The sequence below is a fragment of the Chiloscyllium plagiosum genome, unplaced genomic scaffold, assembly GCF_037043375.1.
Source record: "Chiloscyllium plagiosum isolate Xiang-an unplaced genomic scaffold, Cpla_swu_hap1 HiC_scaffold_23, whole genome shotgun sequence".
NCBI lineage: Eukaryota > Metazoa > Chordata > Chondrichthyes > Orectolobiformes > Hemiscylliidae > Chiloscyllium > Chiloscyllium plagiosum.
This window is the reverse complement of record NW_028270161.1, coordinates 45,233,571-45,258,539: the sequence shown is the minus strand read 5'-3', so window position 1 is coordinate 45,258,539 and position 24,969 is coordinate 45,233,571. Positions and strand designations below refer to the sequence as shown.

Sequence of the window (24,969 nt, the reverse complement as noted above, 5' to 3'; positions counted from 1 at the left end):
GGAAATGTCGGCGGATGATTTGGTTTATGCGAAGGTTGGTAGGGTGGAAGGTGAGCACCAGGGGCGCTTTAGGGAACATCTCTGGGACACCCGCACCAATCAACCAAATCGCCCCGTGGCTCAACATTTCAACTCCCCCTCCCACTCTGCGGAGGATATGGAGGTGCTGGGCCTCCTCCATCGCCGCTCCCTCACCACCAGACGCATGGAAGAAGAACGCCTCATCTTCCGCCTCGGAACACTTCAACCCCAGGGCATCAATGTGGATTTCAACAGTTTCCTCATTTCCCCTTCCCCCACCGCATCCTAGTTTCTAACCTCCAGCAACACGATTCCCTGACGTGTCCGGACTTGTCCGACCTGCCTAGCTCCTTTTCCACCTATCCACTCCACCCTCTCCTCCCTGACCTATCACCTTCACCTCCTTCCCCACTGACCTATTCTACTCTATGCTACTCTCTCCCCACCCCCACCCTCCTCTAGCTTATCTCTCCACGCTTCAGTCTCTCTGCCTTTATTCCTGATGAAGGGCTTTTGCCCGAAACGTCGATTTTGCCTGTCCTCGGATGCTGCCTGAATTGCTGTGCTCTTCCAGCACCACTGATCCAGAATCTGGTTTCCAGCATCTGCAGTCATTGTTTTTACCTAAAGGAGAATCCTTGTCTGGTCATCTCCAAAAGTGAAAAAGCCTATCCATTCAGTGGGTAGATTTTGAACAGCAGGGAGTTGTAAGTTTTTTTTACAAATGTCTAGTTGGTTTTTGGCTGTGGAACAATAATTTTCTGTTCAAGTTAAGCTCTTTTTTGTATAACAGAGCTTCAGGAGCTTGTCCTAGTTTTTTTTGTCCTTTGACTTAATGCACTCCCTGCTCCTTTAGTTCCTTTTTTAGGTTCTTTAGTGTATCATAGATTCTAGACCAAAGGTTTATATTACTTCGATTCAATATTGTTCCCCTCTACCTCTGTTCTTGTTAGTTTTTACAGCCTGTTGAGGAGTAAGAGGTTTCATTACTTGTTCATTCCCGTGAAGCTAGTCTCAATGTTTTAAATTCAGGTAGTTTTGAGAATTCCTTCATCTCCTAAGAAGCCTTTCTCCCCCATTGGCCTATTTGAAAATAAAGTAAGGGATAGGAAAACCTTTCTTACCCTGCCTTCACACAAAATACTGTATCTTCCTGTCTTATCCATAGTATATGCTTCAAAAACAGAAATTGCTGGAGAAACCCAGCATGTCTGGCAGCATCTATGGAGAGAAAGCGGTCAATGTTTCTGAAGAAGGGTCACTGGACCTGAAATGCTGAATTTCTCCAGCAATGTCTGTTTTTTTGTTTTTTTTGTATCTTGACTCTATCCACCCACCTTGGTTTTGTAACTAGGTACATGGTGCCCAAACATGATAACATGAAAAAGTACTTTTACACAGTTTCAGTGAACTCAAGAAAAACACTTATGGAACACAACATTCCAGATATCTTATTTGTATTTAGAGGAAATGGTGAGTGAGAATTCCAATTGCGCTTCTGAAACTGGTTAAGGAAAAATATAATAAAGAAAAATGGAGAGATGACGTTTCTGTCCTATGTATCAAATTCTCATAAGAAACTAATCGAAGCTTGTGAGTTGGCCAAAAGCCACTTGTCACACCAAACAATACTGATAAAACTTACAGTTTCTAACAACAGTAGTTACTGATTTACCTTCTTCTGTTGCATAGCGGCAGATGTGATATCGGAGATATTAGAGATGTAAGTGAACAGGAAGAAAAAGGTTACGATTCCACATGTTTGGATCAATCCCAGAAGGGACTGGGAGCAGCTAGCCAGGGATATCAGTTCTCTGAGCCTGGCAGCAATGCAACATGAATTCTAATCATCTTACAAAAAGGAACACTTTCATTGAATACATTTCCATATTACATCTCCCACCCACCAAAGCACCGAGTTTTCTCACTGGTCAATCCAATGCAAGTGTAATATACTACACAGCCACTGATTTTCCACTATTTCACCAGCAATCAAGCGAACACAATTGAAAGTCAAGATTGGTGGGAGATGAAGTTGACTGCATCTCTGAATCTCTAAGGTGGAGATAGTTGTCCAGATCAAGGCACTAGCTGCATTAGAGCCCAAGATCACTGAGACATGAGGATGATGTATATTTCTGATCCATGTCCCTAGTCACACCCCTGTCCAACTTTACCCTCTTGTCTGCGATGATGAACTAGTTTCTGATCGTGTGGAAATGGACCTCTTGCTTCCCACCTCATCATTCTTTCCTTGATTCCCTCCATCTCCTTCTGATTTCCTGTTTTCTGTTACCTTAAGAACTATCACCTGCCCCAACAGTAAGGGTCTCCTCACTTGATCAGGTACTTGCAGTATTAGTAATAACATTAGCAAATTTGCTGATGATACTAAGCTGGGTGGCAGGATGAAATGTGAGGAGGATGTTAGGAGATTACAGGGTGACCTGGACAGGTTAGGTGAGTGGTCAGATGCATGGCAGATGTGGATAAATGTATGGTTATCCACTTTGGTGGCAAGAACAGGAAGGCAGATTACTACCTAAATGGAATCAATTTAGGTAAAGGGGCAGTACAGAGAGGTCTGGGTGTTCTTGTACACCAGTCAAGGAAGGTAAGCATGCAGGTACAGCAGGTAGTGAAGAAGGCTAATAGCATGCTGGCCTTCATAACAAGAGGGATTGAATATAGAAGCAAAGAGGTTATTCTGCAGCTGTACAGGGTCCTGATGAGACCACACCTGGAGTATTGTGTGCAGTTCTGGTCTCCAAATTTGAGGAAAGACATTCTGGCTATTGAGGGGGTGCAGCGTAGGTTCACGAGGTCAATTCCTGGAATGGCGGGACTACCTTACGCTGAAAGACTGGAGCAACTGGGCTTGTATACCCTTGAGTTTAGAAGACTGAGAGGGGATCTGATTGAGACATATAATATTATTAAAAGATTGGACTCTCTGGAGGCAGGAAACATGTTTCCGCTGATGGGTGAGTCCTGAACCAGAGGACACAGCTTAAAAATACGGGGTAGACCATTTAGGACAGAGATGAGGAGAAACATCTTCACCCAGAGGGTGGTGGCTGTGTGGAATGCTCTGCCCCAGAGGGCAATGGAGGCCCAGTCTCTGGATTCATTTAAGAAAGAGTTGGATAGAGCTCTCAAGGATAATGGAATCAAGGGTTATGGAGATAAGGCAGGAACAGGATACTGATTAAGGATGATCAGCCATGATCATATTGAATGGTGGTGCAGGCTTGAAGGGTAGAATGGCCTACTCCTGCACCTATTGTCTATTGTCACCAGCTCAGACACTGGCACTGCACGTAACCCAGAGTCTAGTCTACAATTAGGCTCAGATGGTAAATCATCTGGGCATGCATGCCGTATGCCCAGATTGAGTAAAAGATTGTTCATTTCCCAGTTTATTGGAGGGTGAGAGAGCAGACAAGGACAGCTGTGGAGGATTCAGATGAAGGCTTAATGAGACAGCATACAGGGAGAGCACTGATGGACATTTGCACTGTGATGGTGGATGCCTTGGCTGACCTGCCAGGCAGTCTTATTTTCCTTTTGAGGAGCATAGAGGGTTCTGGTTCTGGCTGGCGGAGAATGTGGTATAATGATTGCCCTCTTCTTCAAATCTCGGCCTTTTGGCTCGGAATATGTGTAGTTCCTGAGGACCAGAGGAAGAGATTCTGCTCGAGTGCTGCAGGTTCAATGCAGCAGACGTGTGCTGGCAGGGGAGAAACCACAGGGGTCGAGTTGCAAGTCGTCAGAGCTGCTGGAGATTATCGCTGGATCGTGGTAGGACATTGGAGGTTCATTTGGTTGTGCTGACCTGCTTCTGGTGGGTTTGAAGCAGCAGACATGCACAGTAAATCCTTCTACGCCAGTCTGTATGACGCAAAGCCGACCGACAGCGCGACCTCCCAGTCGTTCCTGTCCTCTATCACGGAGGTCTTAGACGACAGAACACGGGAGAGGCTGGACCAGCCGCTATCTCTGGACGAGCTGACCAAGGCCCTCGAGTCCTTCGAAAAGAATAAAACTCCCGGAAGCGACGGCTTACCGGTCGAGCTCTATTCCACTCTGTGGGACTTGATTGGCCAGGACCTGCTGGAGGTGTATGTCAGTATGCTTCGGGCAGGTACCATGAGTGAATCCATGAGGAAAGACATCATCACCCTCGTCTACAAGCGGAAGGGGGAGAGGGAGGAACTCAAAAATTGGAGACCAATCTCACTGTTGAATGCAGATTACCGGGTCAGGTCTGCTCTAGGGTCGGTGATTCACCCTGACCAAACCTGTGCTGTGCCGGGCAGGATGATCGCTGAGAGTCTCGCACTCCTCAGGGATACGATCACCTACGTGCAGGACAGAGGGTTGGACACCTGCCTGATCAGCCTGGACCAGGAGAAAGCCTTTGACAGGATATCACACACGTATATGAGAGATGTTCTCTCCAAAATGGGCTTTGGGGAGGGAATCTGCAATTGGATCAGACTGCTCTACACCAACATTGTAGTGCAGTCTCAATCAACGGGTGGGAATCAGATAGCTTCCCAGTCAGATCTGGAGTCAGGCAGGGCTGCCCCCTCTCTCCTGCCTTGTTTGTGTGCTGCATAGAGCCATTTGCCGAGTCCATCAGGAAGGATGCGAGGCTGAGAGGGGTGACTATTCCTGGCAGCGGGGGTCTGCAGGTTAAGGCCTCCCTGTACATGGATGACGTCGCCGTTTTCTGCTCGGATCCGCTGTCCGTGCGCAGACTCATGTGCATTTGTGACCAGTTCGAACGGGCCTCGAGGGCCAAGGTAAACCGAGGCAAGAGCGAGGCAAGAGCGAGGCAAGAGCGAGGCCTTGCTCTTCGGGAACTGAGCCGACCAATCCTCGATCCCCTTCACGGTCAGGACCGACCACCTGAAGCTGCTGGGTATTTGGTTCGGAGGGGCTGGGGCATGCGCCAAGTCTTGGGAGGAGCGTATCAGCAAAGTGAGGCAGAAACTGGGCAGATGGAAGCTACAGTCGCTCTCCATCGCAGGAAAAAACCTGGTCATCAGGTGTGAGGAATTGTCATTGCTGTTATACGTGGCACAGGTCTGGCCTATTCCCAGAACCTGTGCCGCTGCAATCACCCGGGCCATCTTCCAGTTCATATGGAGGTCAAAGATGGACCGGGTCCGAAGGGACTCGCTGTACAAAGATCTGGGCAACGGGGGAAAAAATACATCCAATGCCACCCTCACCCTGATGGCCACCTTTGTCTTTGGCTGCATCAAGCTGTGCGTGGATCCCCGGTACGCAAACACCAAGTGTCACTACGTACTGAGGTTCTACCTGTCCCCGGTGTTGCGAAGGATGGGCCTGGCCTCGCTGCCGCGGAACGCTCCGAGTAGTTGGACCGTTCCGTATCACCTGTCCTTCGTGGAGAAATTTATGAAGAAAAACACCTTTGACCACAAGTCAGCACGTAGTGTCCTTGAGACCCTTCGGGAAAAGGAGAGGGCGGATCCTATCGAGCGGTTCCCTGAGCAGACTGTCAAAGCCATTTGGCAGAATGCCTCATCGCCAGAACTTTCCAACAAGCACCAAGACATGGCTTGGCTGGTGGTGAGAAGGGCTCTGCCTGTGAGATCCTTTATGCACGCCCGGATTCTCAGCCGCATCGCACGCTGCCCTCGAAGCGGCTGCGGGGGAGACGAGACTGTCACACACCTCCTTCTGGAATGTGCCTACGCAGAAGAAGTCTGGAGAGGAATGCAGTGGTGTTTGTTGAGGTTCGTCCCGAGCAGTGCCGTGACGCAGGACTCCGTGCTCTACGATCTGTCCCCCAGGACGCACATCGAGACGAACATCAACTATGCCTGGAGGATCATCAAATCGGTGAAGGACGCTCTCTGGGCGGACCGAAACCTGTTGATCTTCCAGCTGAAGGAGTTGACTCTGACTGAGTGTTGCAGACTGGTACATTCCAAGGTTCAGGACTACGTGTTGAGGGATGCGCTGAAGCTTGGGGCAGCTGCCGCCAAGGCACGGAGGGGAAAGACCACCGTGTAATGTCTGCCTGCCTAAGAAGAACAGGGGGCCCACGCAGTCATTTGGGCTTCGCTGAAGCCTCAGCAGAAGAGCTGGATAGTAAATGTACAGACTTGTATATAGGAAAAATAAATGTTGATGTCTGTATGTAAAGCAATTTAATGTGTGCACAAGAATGGCATGACCAATTGTAAAGAAACCCAAATAATTTTATGAATAAAGTTTATTTTTGAAATTAAAAGAAAAGATTGCCCTCTTCTCAGGCACAGTTCTATCTCTCTGTCCAGTTGCTGACCCAGAGACTCCATCATAGTGCCACAGCTGTACCTAAACCTACCATTCCCTTTGTATAGACAAAGTCCGACTTCTTTCACAAAACTGTGCCATCCTCACCACTGAGGATAACATAACACAATCTGAAAACCCAGGAATTCACATCTACAAGAACACTCCAGGGTACTTCCATAACAATGCAATTGAACAAGTACTGACGAGCTGACCTTAAATCATATTGGATGCCCGGCTGTTAATTTAACAATAGCACAAGGTCCATCTTGCAGCTTGCCACTTGTTAGCAGAGTGATCAAGGGAAGAGGCTATTTTGATACATTTAGAATCATGGCATTACATCTGGTTGGATTGTTTGACATCAAGACAATATCAATTCATGATCTTTCAGATCATGTAGTGTATAACTCTTTTTAAGCAGCAACATCTGCAAGGCAATTTCTCACCTTAATTATCTGAGAACCTGAAAGCAGACATTCATATTCAAAGATGGAAATAAATGAGTCATTTTAGTAAAGAGAAGACATAAAATTAAAGTCAAACACTTTTGCAATTAAGTTTTCCGCTGGACATTCCAGTTGACTATCTAATTTAAATGACATTCTGAGTATCAGAAAATCTGTAGAAGTCAATAAGAAGATTGTACGAAACATTTTGGGGTGTGTGCACATCTGTTTGCTTTGTGATGGTAAGGAAGCTTTACATTTCAAAGAGCATTAGATATTAATAGTCACTTGACCAGGTAAATCTGCAATACTTGGTGTATCTTTATTTTCTTATAATGCTGCAATTATTTGCAAATAAACCTGACACTATGTTTCCAGCAGATGGCAATTTTGTCTTGGCTCACCCAAGCATGCAGTATCTAGATTGATTGATCAAGCCGGTGAATCCATTGTTACATTTCGAAGGATCACTGGACTCAAAATGTTAACTCTGTTTCTCCACAGATGCAAAGTTTCTCCGTTGTTTTTGTTGTGTTTGGATGACAAGAGGAAAAAGGAAAAATTCAGAATACATAACTACAGTCTGGCTCTGCTTGTGTTAAGAATATGTGGCTTTGTTCCTTTGAAAGATTAAAAGGTTGCAGATATGTGGGGAAAGAGCACCTGAGTGGGACTAATTGGATAGCTCTTGATAGTAATATTATATCCATGGACACCTTTGTCATAGCTCAACCTAACTCAATAATAGTGATACTCATTAATAGTGCAGAAACCACAAAGACTGTAGGAGAACAATAGTGATATTGTGGTCTTGCCAGTGAAATCATCCTTCATGTTTGGCTTTCCCACACCCACCTGCTACACACTGAGCTATCACCACTGATGACTGCTGAAAAACATATGGTCCTGCAGAGTAGCAGGCAATTTAGATAAATGACAATCTTTTTTAACTCACTTTAACACTGTCTGCATTCTAGGGTGTTGTGCACATTTTCACTAACATGGGTGGATATAATAATCTCACTACAAGTAAAGTTATCTGATGATAATTATCCTTTCAATAATGACAGTCATGTACACTTGCTAACCAGAAATCTTTGGAACTCACTTTTAGCCCAGCAATTTAATGATAATTCCTCAGGTTTCAAGGTAATAGGATATACAACCAAAGACATTGGTTGATCTTGCATTTTCTTCACCAAAAATGTATATCTGAAAACATAACTTGCTACATATGTTGTCATTAATGCTATGTGATCAGAACTGCTAGGACTGCTTTAACATAAGCTTCCCAATAAGAAATTTGTGGGATTGTATCTGCTATCCACTTCGAAATGAGTGGAAAATATATAACGAAATGGAAAATGTGTAACTAATTTGATACTGCCAATGACAGCTGAGGTTAAATTTGCCCTCAATTATTAACATGTAATGTGGATTGCCCTTAATAGATCAATCAACCTACATGGGTGGAGGTTTTAATTCTTTATGCATTGACTGAATCTAATAATTGTATTTAAACATATATTTTTATGGTGTGTATAATCGGTTTAAGATCAAGGTTTGCAACCTGAAGTTGATAATGCGTCATCTTTGCATTATAGTTTCCTTATTACAGGAGCTGCATTCTGCAGCAGTAAGATTAGGAAGTCCTGGAAATTAATGTCAAAGGTGCACCAGATTCAAGATGAGCTGTGCATTTACCATGATTGCACTTTAACTTGCTGTCTTTATCATTTTCTTCAACTGTCAGTAACGGGGAATCTGCTGGTTCCTGTCACAGTTATGTCTTATGCACCAAACACAGTTTCACCATAAAAGATTTTCATTGTACTCAAGATTGCAAATGGTGAGAAGAAAATGATGAAACAAGTATTGGTCCTTGATTGTGTGCTTGTACAAGAGATCTTGCAGCCATTCTCCTCTAACATTCTACAGCAGAGTGATTTTCATCTGAATATAATGTATATTGTTCATGTTAATAACTAACATTGGTTAATATTTGGATTTAACATTTTGTCACTGGACAGAGATTACTTAATTGAGTCAGGCATAGTTTTTTTTTAGACTTTTAATGGTGTGGATATCAAATGTTTTCTAAAGTCATATTGGTAGGGTTCCATATTCTCAAACTGGGCAAGCAACATGGAAAATTCTCAGAAGATTCCGAAAGGTTTTAGGCTCAAGATCCATATTTTCAAAGTTCCGATGGATCCTAATTTCACCTTAAAATCAAAGTAATACTCTGAACCAAGTTTTACCCATTGCAGCCTGATCAATGCCAATTTGCAGCTTTCGCTGGAGCTGAGTTTCGGTATCCATATAATCATAGGAACAGGAGTAGGCAGTTCAGCCCCTTGAGCCTGCTCTGCCCTACTGATCCAACGCTCATCACATCCATCTTCATGCCCTTTCTCCATAATTCTGATTCCCCTACTGATCAAGAATCTATTTATCTTAGCCTTAAACATACGCAAGCTCTCTGTAGCAAGGAATTCCAAGATTCACCTTCTGAAAGAAGAACGTGCTCCTTATCTCACTATAAACTGACATTCCTTTATTTTGAGAATACATCCTCTGTCCTGAGTCACATCCTGTCAGCATTTCATTGAAAAGCCCCTTAAGAATCCTATATGTTTCAATGAGTCAACTCTCATTCTTCTAAGTTGCAGTGAGTTGTGTTCCAACCTGTTTAGTTGTTGCTCATAAAACAGTCTCTACATAGCAGAGGTCATCCTCATGTACCTTCTCTGAACTACTTCCAATTAACAGATAGTTTTCCTTAAATAAGGGCCCAGAACTGCTTACATCACTGCGGATGTGGTCTCCCTAGGACCATGTACAGTTGTAATAAGATTTCCTTGCACTGATACTCCAGCCACCTTAAAATAAGGGCCAACATTCTATTAGACTTCCTGATTATCGATTGTACCTGTATGCCAGCTGTTTGTGTTTTGTGCACAAGCCCCTTTGTGTTATGGTTTTTTGCCATTTAAATAATACTGTTATTTTGTTCTCTCTTTTAAAATGAACAACTTCACATTTTCCCACATTATACTCTGTTTGCCAATTGTTGGCCCATTTACTTAATCTCTCAGTAAACTCTGAGAGTTTATCCCTCTCACAGCTTGCCTTTCCACCTTTTTTCTAGTCTGCAAATTTGGCTACAGTACATTTGCTTCCTTCTTGCCAGTCAGTGGCATACATGGAAACAGTTGTACCATATCAAGATGCTGCTTGGAGGAATCAGAGATGATATATAGGGGTCAATGTTTGACTTCCAGGCAAGTGGTCACAGTATTCAGGAAATTATACAGCACATCACAGCAACTGAATAAAACTGAGAATCCAGCAGTTCCACCAATATATGCAGAAGAATGCCAACTGCACAATTATTAAAAAAAAATGTATTGCACTACATACTCAATAACTATTCTGACACTACTTGGGAGAACTGAGCAGAAGTTATGATAAGCAATTGTTTCTGACATATTGAAACATACAGGATTCTTAAGGGACTTGTTTGTCTGCTCACAAAAAAAATTCAAAATTAAAGATTTTGCTTGTTTTGTGGACTCCAATCCCATTTCATATTGAAAATTTGGAATAATGTGTAATATTTGTTACCAAAAATAGACATTTAATATTCAGTGGGATTAGAGACCACACAAACTAATAAATTAATACCTAATTTTGAAGAAATTAAGTCCCCTGGGTATAATTCTAGATTGATGGAGCAGCTAACAGAGATGGAATTAACTACACAAGGCAGCAAACCTATCACTAAATGGTTCATTAACACAAATAAAGAGTACATAGCTATTAATCATAATGCTTATTAGATAAAATTTTCTCAGACACTTTCTGAAACAGTGTTACATAGAAATGATCCTTATAAATGACTGAGTCGCTCCTTAGCCAGAAAAGTGATTAGAAATGGATGATGGAGTCTAGCAGAAAGCCATGCATAGAACATAGAACATAGAAAAATACAGCGCAGTACAGGCCCTTTGGCCCTCGATGTTGCGCCGATCCAAGCCCACCTAACCTACACTAGCCCACTATCCTCCATATGCCTATCCAATGCCCGTTTAAATGCCCATAAAGAGGGAGAGTCCACCACTGCTACTGGCAGGGCATTCCATGAACTCACGACTCACTGAGTAAAGAATCTACCCCTAACATCTGTCCTATACCTACCACCCCTTAATTTAAAGCTATGCCCCCTCGTAATAGCTGACTCCATACGTGGAAAAAGGTTCTCATGGTCAACCCTATCTAAACCCCTAATCATCTTGTACACCTCTATCAAGTCACCCCTAAACCTTCTTTTCTCCAATGAAAACAGCCCCAAGTGCCTCAGTCTTTCCTCATACGATCTTCCTACCATACCAGGCAACATCCTGGTAAACCTCCTCTGCACCCGTTCCAGTGCCTCCACATCCTTCCTATAGTATGGCGACCAAAACTGCACACAACACTCCAGATGCGGCTGCACCAGAGTCTTATACAACTGCAACATGACTTCAGGGCTCTGGAACTCAATTCCTCTACCAATAAAAGCCAGTACGCCATATGCCTTCTTCACTGCACTATTCACCTGGGTGGCAACTTTCAGAGATCTGTGTACATGGACACCAAGATCCCTCTGCTCATCCACACTACCAAGTATCCGACCATTAGCCCAGTACCCCATCTTTTTGTTACTCTTACCAAAGTGAATCACCTCACACTTACCTACATTGAACTCCATTTGCCATCTTTCTGCCCAGCTCTGCAACTTATCTATATCCTGCTGTAACCTGACACATCCTTCCTCACTGTCAACAACTCCACCGACTTTTGTATCATCCGCAAACTTGCTCACCCAACCTTCTAGCCCCTCCTCCAGGTCATTTATAAAAATGACAAACAGCAATGGTCCCAAAACAGATCCTTGCGGAAAACCGCTAGTAACTGCACTCCAAGATGAACCTTTACCATCAACTACTACGCTCTGTCTTCTTCCAGCCAGCCAATTCCTAATCCAAACCTCCAACTCACCCTCAATGCCATACCTCCGTATTTTTTGCTGTAGCCGACCATGGGGAACCTTATCAAATGCCTTACTAAAATCCATATACACCACATCTACCGCTTTACCCTCGTCTACCTCCTTAGTCACCTTCTCAAAGAATTCAATAAGGTTTGTGAGGCACGACCTGCCCTTCACAAAACCATGCTGACTATCCTTGATCACATTATTCCTATCCAGATGTTCATAAATCCTATCCCTTACAATTCTCTCTAAGACTTTGCCCACAACAGAAGTGAGACTCACCGGCCTATAGTTACTAGGGTTATCCCTACTCCCCTTCTTGAACAAGGGAACCACATTTGCTATCCTCCAGTCTTCTGGCACTATTTTCACCCTTTCCAGAATTTCAACACCTCTTCCCTACATACCTCAAAGCCGTCCATTCTAATTAATTGTGACTCAATATTCACATCGGCAACAATGTCCTGTTCCTGAGTGAATACTGACGAAAAGTATTCATTCAGTATCTCCCCAATCTCTTCAGCCTCCACACGCAACTTCCCACTACTATCCTTGACTGGACCTATTTCTACCCTAGTCATTCTTTTATTCCTGACAAACCTATAGAAAGCCTTAGGGATTTCCCTAATCCTACCAACTAAGGACTTTTCAGGTCCCCACCTTGCTGCTCTTAGCTCTCTCTTCAGATCCTTCCTGGCTACCTTATAACTCTCAATCACCCCAATTGAACCTTCATGCCTCATCTTTACATAGGCCTCTTCCATTTAACAAGGGATTCCAATTCCTTATTAAACCACGGCTCCCTCACACGACCCTTTCCTCCCTGCCTGACAGGTACATACTTATCAAGGACACTCAATAGTTGCTCCTTGAACAAGCTCCACATATCAATTGTGCCCATGCCTTGAAGCCTACTTTTCCAAGCCATGCATCCTAAGTCGTGCCTCACTGCATCATAATTTCCCTGCCCCCAGCTATAACTCTTGCCCTGCAGTGCACACTTATCCCTCTCCATCACTAGAGTAAAAGTCACCGAATTGTGGTCACTGTCCCCAAAGTGCTCACCTACCTCCAATTCTAACACCTGGCCTGGTTCGTTACCCAGAACCAAATCCAGTATGGCCTCACCTCTTGTTGGCCTGTCTACATATTGTATCAGGAAACCCTCCTGCATACATTGGACAAACACTGACCCATCTAACGAACTCGAGGTATAGCTTTCCCAGTCAATATCTGGAAAGTTAAAGTCCCCCATAACAACCACCCTATTACTTTCACTCTTCTCCTGAATAATCTCGCAATCCTTTCTTCTACGCCTCTAGGACTATTTGGAGGCCTGTAGAAAACTCCTAACAGGGTGACCTCACCTTTCCTATTCCTAACCTCAGCCCAAATACCTCAGATGGCGAGTCTTCATCCATCGTCCTTTCCACCGCTGTAATACTATCTTTGACAAGCAATGCCACACCTCCCCCTCTTTTACCCCCACCTCTGACCCTACTAAAACATTTAAACCCTGGAACCTGCAACAGCCAATCCTGTCCCTGTTCTACCCATGTCTCCGTAATAGCTACAACATCGAAGTCCCAGGTACCAACCCACGCTGCAAGTTCACCTACCTTGTTTCGTATACTTCTTGCATTGAAGTATACACACTTCAAGCCACTTTCCTGTTTACAGGCACCCTCCTTTGAGATTGATGCCATGTTCCTAACCTCCCTACACTCCAGGTCCTGCAGCCTAAAGCTACAGTCTAGGTTCCCATGCCCCTGCAGAGTTAGTTTAAACGCCGCCCAAGAGCACTCGCAAACCTCCCCCCAAGGATACTGGTGCCCCTCAGGTTCAGGTGTAAACCATCCTGTTTATAGAGGTCCCACCTTCCACAGAAAGAACCCCAGTTATCCAGATACTGGAATCCCTCCCTCCTGCACCATCCCTGTCGCCATGCATTTAACTGTTCTCTCTCCCTATTCCTCGACTCTCTATCACGTGGCATGGGTAACAAACCAGAGACAACAACTCTGTTTGTTCTAACTCTGAGCTTCCAACCTAGCTCCCTGAAAGCCTGCCTAACATCCGCAGCCCTCCTCCTACCTATGTCGTTGGTGCCAATGTGGACCATGACTTCGGGCTGCTCCCCCTCCCCCTTAAGGACCCGGAAAACACGATCAGAGACGTCACATACCCTTGCATCTGGGAGGCAACATACCAAACGTGAGTCTCTCTCGCCCCCACAGAACCGCCTATCTGTGCCCCGAACTATTGAGTCCCCAGTAACTGTTGCTCTGCTCTTCTCCACCCTTCCCTTCAAAGCAACGGGGACAGGCTCCGTGCCAGAGGCCTGAACCCCATTGCTTACCCCTGGTAAGTCGTCCCCTCCACAAGTATCCAAAACGGTATACTTGTTCTTGAGGGGAACAACCGCAGGGGGTCCCTGCACTGGCTGCTTCTTCCCAGTCCCCTCACTGTCACCCATCTATCTGCAATCTTTGGAGTTACTACTTCCCTAAAGCTCCAGTCTATGACCCCCTCTGCCTCCCGAATGATCCTAAGTTCATCCAACTCCAGCTCCAGTTCCCTAACACGGTCTTGGAGGAGCTGGAGATGGGTGCACTTCCTGCAAATGCAATCAGCAGGGATGACCATGGCATCCCTCACCTCAAACATGTTGCAAGAGGAACATTGCACTGCCTTCACTGCCATCCCTCTAAAAGTAACCTTTTAAAAAAAAAACTAGATCTAAAGAATAGAACAAGCAAAACACAGCACTTACCTACTGACCACCTCTGTAGTGCCTCGGGTTCCTCTCCTGCGCGCTTTTATAGGATAAAAAAACCTACCCAGGTAAGCTTACGCTACACCAGCTTCCGGCTGCCCCTCTGGTCGTCGTCACTTCCCCCTGCTGCTCCCGCTCTTTCAGTGAAGAGAAAAAAACACCGCTGCCCGCTACCGGTAAGTAATTTTAAAACAAACTGTCTCACCTTAGCTGTAGCCTTCTGGGTTCATTTAAACTCAGCTGCTGCTCGTACTCAAAATGACCGTTGGCGTCGAAGGGTGAGTATTTATACTCACTGCTTTCCTTCCCGGCTGCCCCTCTGGTCGTCGTCACTTCCTCCTGCTGCTCCCGCTCTTTCTCTTTCTGCATCACTCATTCAGACATAATTGATCTTGTTAGGAAAGCAGAGGCCAGGAATGCCCCACATGAGACACAACCATAGAGCTAGTGATTTTACATGCAGTGAAGCAATATAGGAGGAGCTACCCTAATAACTTAATGGCAATTGTGTTTTTCAATGTCTGACTTACAATCCAACATGCATACAAGAGAAATATAGATATTCCTACTTTTAATGAACCGTTTAGTACCATCTGCTGTCCAGTTACAGAAAGGATTTTTATTTCTAACTTGTCAGCATGTTCATCCAACATCCAATACTGGAGTAGCAGAAGTTTTCTTTATTTAAATATGGGAGAGACTGAATCTTTTGTTTTCAGGCCTTCATGGAATATTCCTTCATGGCCTTGCCTCTCTGTATCTCTGTAATCTCTCTAACCCACAATAGTCTAAAATATCTCTGTTTCTCTAATTCTCTCTAGGTGTGCCAGAATTATAATTGTTATGTCATTTGGTGACCATAAACTCTGGATTTTGTTTTCTATCCTGATCCAGGTTGATAACTCATTTTGTTCCTTTAAAGTATTCCCTAAAACATATCTGTTTGACCATCCTTTTAGTATTCTGACTGAATATTTCCTTATGGGGCTCAGAGTTGAAACTTTATTGCTGGAACAGCACAGCAGGTCAGGCAGCATCCAGGGAACAGGAGATTCGACGTTTCGGGCACAGGCCCTTCTTCAGGAAGGGGCTCAGAGTCTGCTTTATAATACTCCTAGAAAGCATTTTCCTCATTTCCTTATTTTAAAGGCATTTTTAGCAGACAACTTCTTGTTGCATCTAGCTTCATCGGCAATCTCAAGACATCTTGAACTGTTTTGCAGCTAATTGATACTTTTAAAGTGTAATTGTTTTCAAAAGATTACCTGTATTTGGTTGAAATGGGTTTGCATTCATTCTCTTGTGTTCCAACAAAACAAAATCAGCAGCTATGATATGGATTCAGGGATTTCCTGCAAAAACTGAAATGATAATAACAATAACAACTTTTTACCCCCCTCTTCCACTATTCCAGGTCTTTTTCATTATAGCCTTACAACAATATGAGACACTTACGTCTCCTCTCTTTTGGATCCAATCTCGCTCTTCACACCGAATAGTTTTGTTTCTTTTTTAGCTGTCACACACCATTTAAAAGTAATTAATTAAATCAAAATGAAGGAGTCAAATTACAATGTTTCCTCGAGTGTAACAGAGAGGATTCTTTTTCCTACTCACCCAAAACTAATAAAAGTGTGACAATGAACACACACATACAAACAAAAAGTTAAGGTTGTAAATTTAAAAGGGAGAATGCCTGGTACAAGCAGAGAGGAATAAGACTCAGCTTAATTGTCCTTAGGGTTATTGAGGTGGCAGAGTCTGAGGTTAATGGTTTAATTGTTGACTCATGTTCTGCAGCAGTGGAAAACTTTGTAGACCTTAACTTCTCAATATACGGTCATTATTCCAAGTTGATTGACTTTGTGGTAAAGAGAGCCACGAGAGCGAGGTTTCCAGCTTCTTCCTCTTATCAATTCATTTTCTTTTTCCCTCTTTGCCTTGTTGTTCAAGAACTTTTGCCTGAAATTTGTGGAATCCAGTGTCTGGCACTATTCTCTTTTCCTATCTGGGTGATCTGCTTTCATCGTGGTGTGTAACTTACCAGGAAGATATGAAACAACCAGGAGATTTGGATTTGTCTTTCAGTGCTATTTTTAATTAGGATAATTCTGACTCAGACATTTTTTTTTGTTTATTGATAGTTTTAAGAGCTTGGCTGTACTTGATCTAGTGATTACAGCTTTAGTCCATAAAGGTTTCAGACATTAACTTCAGAAGATGGTAGTTGAATATTGATCATCCATATTTGCCATTATTATAATAATGGATTTATTTTAATGCATATTTGTAAAGTGATGATCATGAAACAGGATAGAATTTTTAGGCCTTAGGCACATATTTTTGAGTTTTAATAATGACTTTAGTCAAGGGGCATTCTTTAATGTTGCTAATGATATGACGGTAGGTGAGAAATCAAGTTATGAGGAAAATACAAAGAGTCCACAAAGAGACATAGCCCAAAAAAGTGGGCAAAAATCTGTCAGATGGAACATAATGTGGGAAAACCTGAAGTTCTCCACTTTGTCAGAAAGAAATGAACAGCAGAATATTATTTAAATGCACAAAGATTGTGGAATGCTGTTGTATAGAAGGAACTAGATGTCCTAACACATCTAACAAGTACAAGTGATTAGGAAAATCAACATACAGCAAGGGGAATGGCCTAATACAGCAAGGGGAATGGAGAATAAAGGTATGGAGTTGCTGCAGTTATAAAGGGTATTGATGAGACTGTACTCTGAGTATTGTGTGCATTTTAGGTCACCTTATCTCCGGACAATATACATTGGAAGCAATTCAGAGTGGGTTCATGAGGCTGATTCCTGAGATGGGGTTTTTTTTCTTACTAGGAGAGATCAAGTAGTTTGGACCTATACTCATTGGACATTGGAAGAATGCAAAATCATCTTATATATAAAAAATGATTCTGAGGGGGGTTAACATGCTGGTTATTTCTTCTCAAGGGGCAGTCTAGACTAAGGGATGCTAGTTTCAAAATAAGGGATTTCCCATATAAAAGAAGCTGATTGGTTTGGACTGGCTTCATCTATTCAGATTAATTTAGGCCAGTTTTCATGGTGTTTCTTCAAACAGTATTTAATTACATTAATTACGTACTTGTCCTAATCCACTCTTAGTTCAACTTCCAAGAGCAGCAACTCTCATATGACTCTGAAAATGCTGTTACATTGCTGCATACCTTAGGAATTCATCTGCTCATTTCACCCTCAGACAACTGTCTGTGTGGAGTTTGCACATTCTCCCCGTGTCTGCATGGGTTTCCTCCAGGTGCTCCGGTTTCCTCCCACAGTCCAAAGATGTGTAGGTTAGGTGGCTTGGCCATGCTAAATTACCCATAGTGTCTGGGAATATGCAGACTAGGTGGATTAGCCATAGGAAATTCAGGGTTACAGGGATAGAGTGGAGGGGTGAACACAATGGGTTAAATAGCCTGCTTCCATATTGTAGGGATTCTACGATTCTATGAACATGATTGAAATGAGCAAGAGTACACATTTATCCCCTGGGCCTGCTCCAAAATTTAATAAAATCATAGACAAAAAAAAAGAAACAACTGCGATGCCAGGTATCTGAAACAAAAACAGAAATTGCTGGAAAATGTCAGCAGGTCTGGCAGGATCTGTGGAGAGAAAGCAGAGTTAACATTTCGGGAGCAGTGACCCTTCTTCAGAAGCATTAACTCTGATTTGACTCCACAGATGCTGCCAGCAATTTCTGTTTTGGTTTCAATAAAATCATGACTTGTCTCATCCTAGACTTAACTCACCACTGTTAACCATCAGAGTCTTGTTTTAGATTTAAGCTTACACTTCTAGAAAACTTCACATGGGGAAAAACAAATTCTGGCTTTTGGAGGAAACTTTACGTTGGAAAGCAACATGTAGCAGCTTATTCCATAACTTTAAAAAAAAATTATTTGTGCTTTGATTAAAAAAAGGCCAGCTATTCAGCGTTCTTTCAGTAAGCCTCCAATCCCCTGTCTTGAGCAGAGTGATTAGACCCCTGTGGGGTCAGAGCAAAAACTCGTGGATCAGGTGGGGAGCAGCAGGAGGCCATTACATGCAATTGACCAATTCAGGGAAAATTACAGTCCTATGATTGCTCTCCACACACGAGTCTGATGGCGACTTCCTTAAATCTGCAAGTTAAATCTCCGCATTGTCTCAAAAAATTAACAAAGTTCATCTTTCCTTTCTTTCTGTTCTGAACATATCTCCTCTTTTGTTTTCAACTTGTCTTCATAATTGTATATGTATAGCCAGGTACAACCTATATCACTCCAAACGCCCACTTTAACAATGTGACATTTCAATTCCCCATGCTTTCTTTTTCTATCCTTTGTGTCAATGGCATTGTCAACTAAGAGCTGAATTAGGAGTAGTTTCCCGCTGTAGATACATAGACTGGCAAGTGATTTCAGATTGTCTGAATGCATCACACTGAGTGTGATGCTCTTGGGAAGCATCAATGCCACTTGCCAGTCTGACTTGGATTAGAACAAGAAAATTGTGATTATTTTACTGAAACTGCATGATACCGAAGCTGAATGCTTCCTCAGTATTGTGAATTAGCTAAAAATTATTTCAGATTATGCTTTTTTTTGGTGATGCAGTAATAAGGAAATAAAACCATAATGCAAAGAACAAATTGAACAAAGTAAGAAAGTACAAAATAGACAGAGGAGCATTTTTAATTTTCTGTCCTGTAAGCATCAGAAATATCCATATTGTTAAGAGAATTTATGGAAGTAATCTCAGGAATCACATATCCATACTTTGCTTTTTGAACATAAATATGTTGCTTTCTTGTTTCTCATTCATTTTCCTTGTCATTTTTATACTGATTGTTCTTTTTTTCCGTAGTAAAGAATAGATCATTTAGATATCATCATTCACATCTTTAGGATTTTTAAAAACAAGGGATTCCTTTTGGAGTCACTGTTGGATAGAGAATGATGTCAGCCAATTCATATGAGGTCATTCTTGCAAACTGTGACAATTTGTGCTCATATGTAAATGAATAGCTGCATTAGCTCAAGACCCTCAGTTTAATATCTCTTCTGACAGTGCAGCACTCACTCAGTCCTTTACTGAAACATCAATTATGTTTTTAAGTCTCTGCAGTGACAAATAAACTTACAACCTTCTGGAACAAAATGATAGTGTAACCTTTTAAAAATGCAACTGATATTTGAAAGATGTGATAGGAATTAGTTAGCATTTAAATTGTTAAAGTTTATTTAAATTATAAGCAGAATATTTTAAGAAAATTAAAGGATTTTACTTTGTCAGTTAGGATCATAATTTATCAAAGTCAGCAATATATTACTATTGGTTTTTGAATATTTTTATTCCACAGATGGAATAATTGAAAGTGTGAATGTATAAATGCATAATGCATTATTAAAAGATCCACTTCCATATTTTAACAGAAGTTAATCTGAATAAGCAAGTTGATGACTAAACTTCCATAAAGGGGATGCAAGTTGACGAAGGGATCTTAAGTAATTTTACAATAACATAATTGATCATAATCTGTGGCTTACTGCCATACCTGAAAGGTTCAATTTATGATGCTTTCTGAAAACAGAAAATATTTTAGCACAGGTGCCAATAGAAAGCTTACTTACTTTCTGGTTCAAAAGCTTTTGCCTTACCTCTTGATCCTAAATAATAAGAAAATATCAAAATCTCAGATCCTGTAGAAAATGATGCCTATAAACACAGTCATTGAAATTCCCACAGGCTACTCATTAATGCAAACAATTAGGACAATTCAAAAGCCAATCTGTTGTCAGGATGTTGCTTCTCAATAAACATAAAGGTGCTGTTATCTTAAAGTGCATAAGACATATCAATACCAAGAAAGAAGAAAAAGATAAAAATTAATACAAATCCTTTTGAAAATACAACTGACAGAAATCACCAGACGTTGCTAGCAAGTCTATTATGTGAATCCTTATAAATGAACTTTTCAAAATTCCTCTGCACAATTCTTATTCACTCATGGAATGTCAGCATCACTGGTTGGCCAACGTTTATTGCCTGTCCCTTGTTGCTCATTGAGAAGGTGGTGAACTGCCTTCTTGAGTTGCTGCAGCCCATGTGATGTATAAGCCCATAACCCCACTAGGGAGGAAATTCCAGGATTTTGACCCAGTGATAGTGAAGGAATGGCAATATATTTCCAGGTCAAAATAATGAACGACTTGGAGAGGATCTTGCAGGACATGGTGTTCCCATGTATTTGCTGACCTTGTCCTTCTAGATGAAAGTGGTCATGGTTTGGATGGTGCTGTCTAAGGATCTTTGGTGAATCTTGGCAATGCATTTTGTAGGTAGTACACACTGCTCAACATTTATACCCCCTCTCCATTAGCTCATCAAAGAAGTCAATCAAGCTGGTGAAACACATTTTGCCTTTATCAAATCTGCGCTGGTTCTCATTTATTAAATCATTTTTTTCCATTGGCTGTGGTCTGACACCCCCAAAAAGTTCATATTGTGCAAGCATAAAGTATGCACACTTTGTGAAACGGCCTGCCAATTAAAAATATGTTGACATCCAAATAAGCACAATAACTGTGAGCAATTGGGACAGTGTGACATCACTGACAGTACTGGCAAGGCAATGCACATTTTGCAAGGTAAATGAAGATAGTTTTAGGGTGTTAACATGCATTCTGTTATGTGTTTATTAAATCAGTGCTTGCATTAACGTATGAATCCATGTTTTTTCAAATGGCAATTCATTTTTATTTCTAGTGAAAATAATTCAAACTAAATAATTTAAAGAGGTTGCAAAAAGATACCAACAGGGTAAGTGAATGGGTGACAAAGTGAACAGATGGAGTCTAATGTGCGTAAGTCTGAGGTTATTCACCTTTGGTCTTAAAAATAGAAAAGCAGAATTTTTTTCAAAGGTGTTAAAAGTTTAAACATTGAAGATCAGAGAGATTTGGGTGTACTTGTACAAGGAAAAGAAAATGTTAGCCTGCAGACAGCAACATTTAGGAAAGCAAGCAACACGTTGGACTTCTGTGCAAGTGGATTAAAGTCCAAGAATAATGAAGTCTTGCTCCAGTTGTGCAAATATTTGATAAGACCATACCTGGAAAATTGTACGCAATTTTGGTTTCGATATTTACCTCAGGATATCCTTAATTTGGAGGCAGTACAGCGAAGATTCATTAGAATTGTTGCTTAGAATGAGAAGGTCGTATAATGAGATGCTGAGTAAATTGGGTCTGTAGTCTCCAAAGTTTACAAAAACAAGATGTGATGTCACTGAAACAGTTAAGATTGTGAACTGGCTTGAGAAGGCTTGAGGTTCCTGTTGAAGGGCTTTTGCCCGAAACATCGATTTTCCTGCTCCTCGGATGCTGCCTGACCTGCTGTGCTTTTCCAGCACCACGCTGATCTAAACTCTGGTTTCCAGCATTTGCTGTCCTCACTTTTGCCTGCCTTGAAGGCAGATACTGAGACATCAGGCTGCATTTTCGCATTTTGATTTTGGATTGTATCAGGTAGGGATTCTGTTCCTGAACTCTAGCGAGTTAGTTCATGCCATTCTGCATGACTCATCTCATTAGGTATGCACCAGGCCTCTATGATGCCAATGCCACACAATCAATCAACTTTTTCAGCGGCAGTGAAAGGCCCACTGGGATCTCTCGGTAATTCACACTGCAGCTGCTCTGCTATATTTAAACTCCAATGTACATTATGTCAAAGTGTGTGTGAAGTAGCCATGTGGGTCAGTGTGATTTCCATGATTTGCAGATGTGTGCTGGAATGCTGCAAGAAAGTTGATGACTTCCAGCCACCGCAAGGCTAAGTGCCACCAACTGAATGGGAGGCAATGGCCTAGTGGTATTATTGCTAGATCGTTAATCTGGAAATCCAGGTAATGTCCTGAGGGCCTGTTCAACTCTCACCATGGCAGATGGAATTCCATTAAGAAAGGTTTGAAGTTAAGAGTTCTAATGATGACCATGAAGCCATTGCTGGATATCTGAAAACCCCATCTGGTTCAGTAATGCCCTTAGGGAAGGAAACTGTTATCCTTACCTGGTCTGGCCAACATGTGATACTGGACCCACAGCGATGTGGTTGACTCTTGACTGCCTTTTGGGCAATTCGGGATGGTCAATAAATGCTGGCCTAGTCAGCGATGGCCATATCCCATAAAAAACTTCCCTCTATAACTTGATACTCATGAATTTGATTACTAATTCTGTTACAGCACCCATCTCCCACCAAAGACCAGCATCCACCATACTCAGTATTGCATACACCATCTCTCAATAGTTCTCATCCACCTCATCTCCCAAACTACTCAACCTTCCTGCCCTCTGTCCATCCTACTCACAACCTGGGACCTGTTGTCAGCTTTCCTGACTAGCCTTCTGACTGATCATAGTCCCCTTTGACCATTCATCATTGCCAAAACTATCTGTTTGCACGAAAGGCACAGCGAGGCATGGCAGGAATGCTGTGAGCATCCAAGTAGGTGCAAAATGACTGAGGATGAAGAAAGCAAGTTAGCAGGTTAAGATGCACTCTGTTCCAGTGCATGTGATGGGTTCCAGCTGTCATATGCAAAGCAGGATGGCAGGAGAATTGCAACATAAGCTCCAAAGTGCAGTACTGAAATGCTGAACCATGTTAAAAGTGAGTCCCAGATATGCTGTGATAGGCGGTAAGGCTGGTGCTTTGCCATTGTCAAGCTCCAAGGACAGAGGGTGTTAATGGTCACTACCCATGGAGTTTGCCTGAGGTGTTGAGGAATTCTGGCTCAGAGAAGAGACTGGCAAGCTGCAGTCTAGATTTTCCTGATGGGAATTGTTGGCACCTAGTTTATCTCCACTGCCTGGGGAAATAGCAGACCAGATTAAAGAATATAGAAAATAGGAACAGAAGAGGCCATACAGACCATCAAGCCCACTCCATGATTCGATACAATCACGGTTGATCTTGGATTTTAACTCCGCCCACTGCCCAGATTCTTTGAGAGACCAAAAATCTGTCTATTCTAGTCATAAATGGTGATGCATCCATAACTCAATGGGGCAGAGAATAAATGAGGTGAGATCTTTATGCATGAAAATATTTCTATTGCCGCTCACGAGCACAATGCTCATCTCATTGTATGGGTGGTAAATCAAGCCTTTATTATCGATGTCGCAATCTAATTTTTCTGTGCTGCCATATTTTGCCAACTGACTCGTAATTGTCCACACCTTTCAGTGGCTGGGAAAACTCCATCCGGAGCTTCCCTTCACTGGGGAGCACAGAACTAAGGAGCACAACTGCATGTTAAGATTTTGGATTGAAATGGAGGGAAAATTCTTCACCAAAAGGATCATGAAACTTTGGAATTCTCTGCCCCATTGAATTGTGGATGCATCACCATTTATGACTGGGATAGACAGATTTTTGGTCTCTCAAAGAATCTGGGCAGTGGGTGGAGTTAAAATCCAAGATCAACCGTGATTGTATCGAATGATGGAGCGGGCTTGATGGGTCTGTATGGCCTCTTCTGTTCCTATTTTCTATATTCTTTAATCTGGTCTGCTAAAGAACCTCTGGAAGCCAATTGACTGTGTGTTTTGGTACATTCATTTAAGAGGGCAGTTAAGGACCTGTGGTGTTGAAGTCACATGTACACTAGGCCAGATAAGAATAATAGTGAACCAAACAGGTTTTTATGACAACTGACAATGGTTACATAGTTACTTGGAATTCTGGATGAAGGCACATTAACACTACCTCTATGCACTGTCTCCCTTAACTGGTAAGTCCATGCCCACAGTTGTTCAAGGTCCATACTTTCAGCATAAATCCAGAGACTAGGGGGGTAGTTCAATCTCTTTGAAGCAAAAGTTAATGTTGGAATTGGGGAGCAGGAATTTGCATGTTTGTATAAGTCAGTGTAGAATAATTATGAAAAAACTAAAATGACAATTAAATGAGCTCAGGCCACTGAGCAGCTTTTATATTGACGATAGGATATCAAAATGATTGACTACTCAACACAATAAGGTTAACAGTTGGATGTTTTGGAAATCTTTACAGTGCTAATGCATTTAGGAGAAAGTGAGGACTGCAGATGCTGGAGTACCAGAGTTGAAAAATATGGTGCTGGGAAAACACAGCAGGCCAGGCAGCATCCGATGAGCAGGAGAATCGACATTTCGGGCATTAGTCCTTCTTCGGGAAGAATGCATTTAGTCTACACATTATCAATTAAACAATATCTAGATTTCACATCTTCATTCCTGGAGTTCACACTCTAAGACCCATAGAGTCTGGTTAGACTCAGTGAGAGGTCATGATGAACTGTCA

At 42.4% G+C, this 24,969-nt stretch overlaps 1 long non-coding RNA gene across 1 annotated transcript in view; it reads right to left on the bottom strand.

The window, feature by feature from the left end:
* Positions 1-24,969, bottom strand: part of LOC148145885 (uncharacterized) — an 87,485-nt gene that overhangs the window by 14,003 nt on the left and 48,513 nt on the right. The window contains exons 2-4 of the long non-coding RNA XR_015761221.1: positions 20,253-20,288; positions 15,865-15,960; positions 14,805-14,962 (exon numbers count right to left, since the gene is read on the bottom strand). This is a non-coding gene — a long non-coding RNA (uncharacterized LOC148145885). The remainder of the gene's footprint in view (positions 1-14,804; positions 14,963-15,864; positions 15,961-20,252; positions 20,289-24,969) is intronic.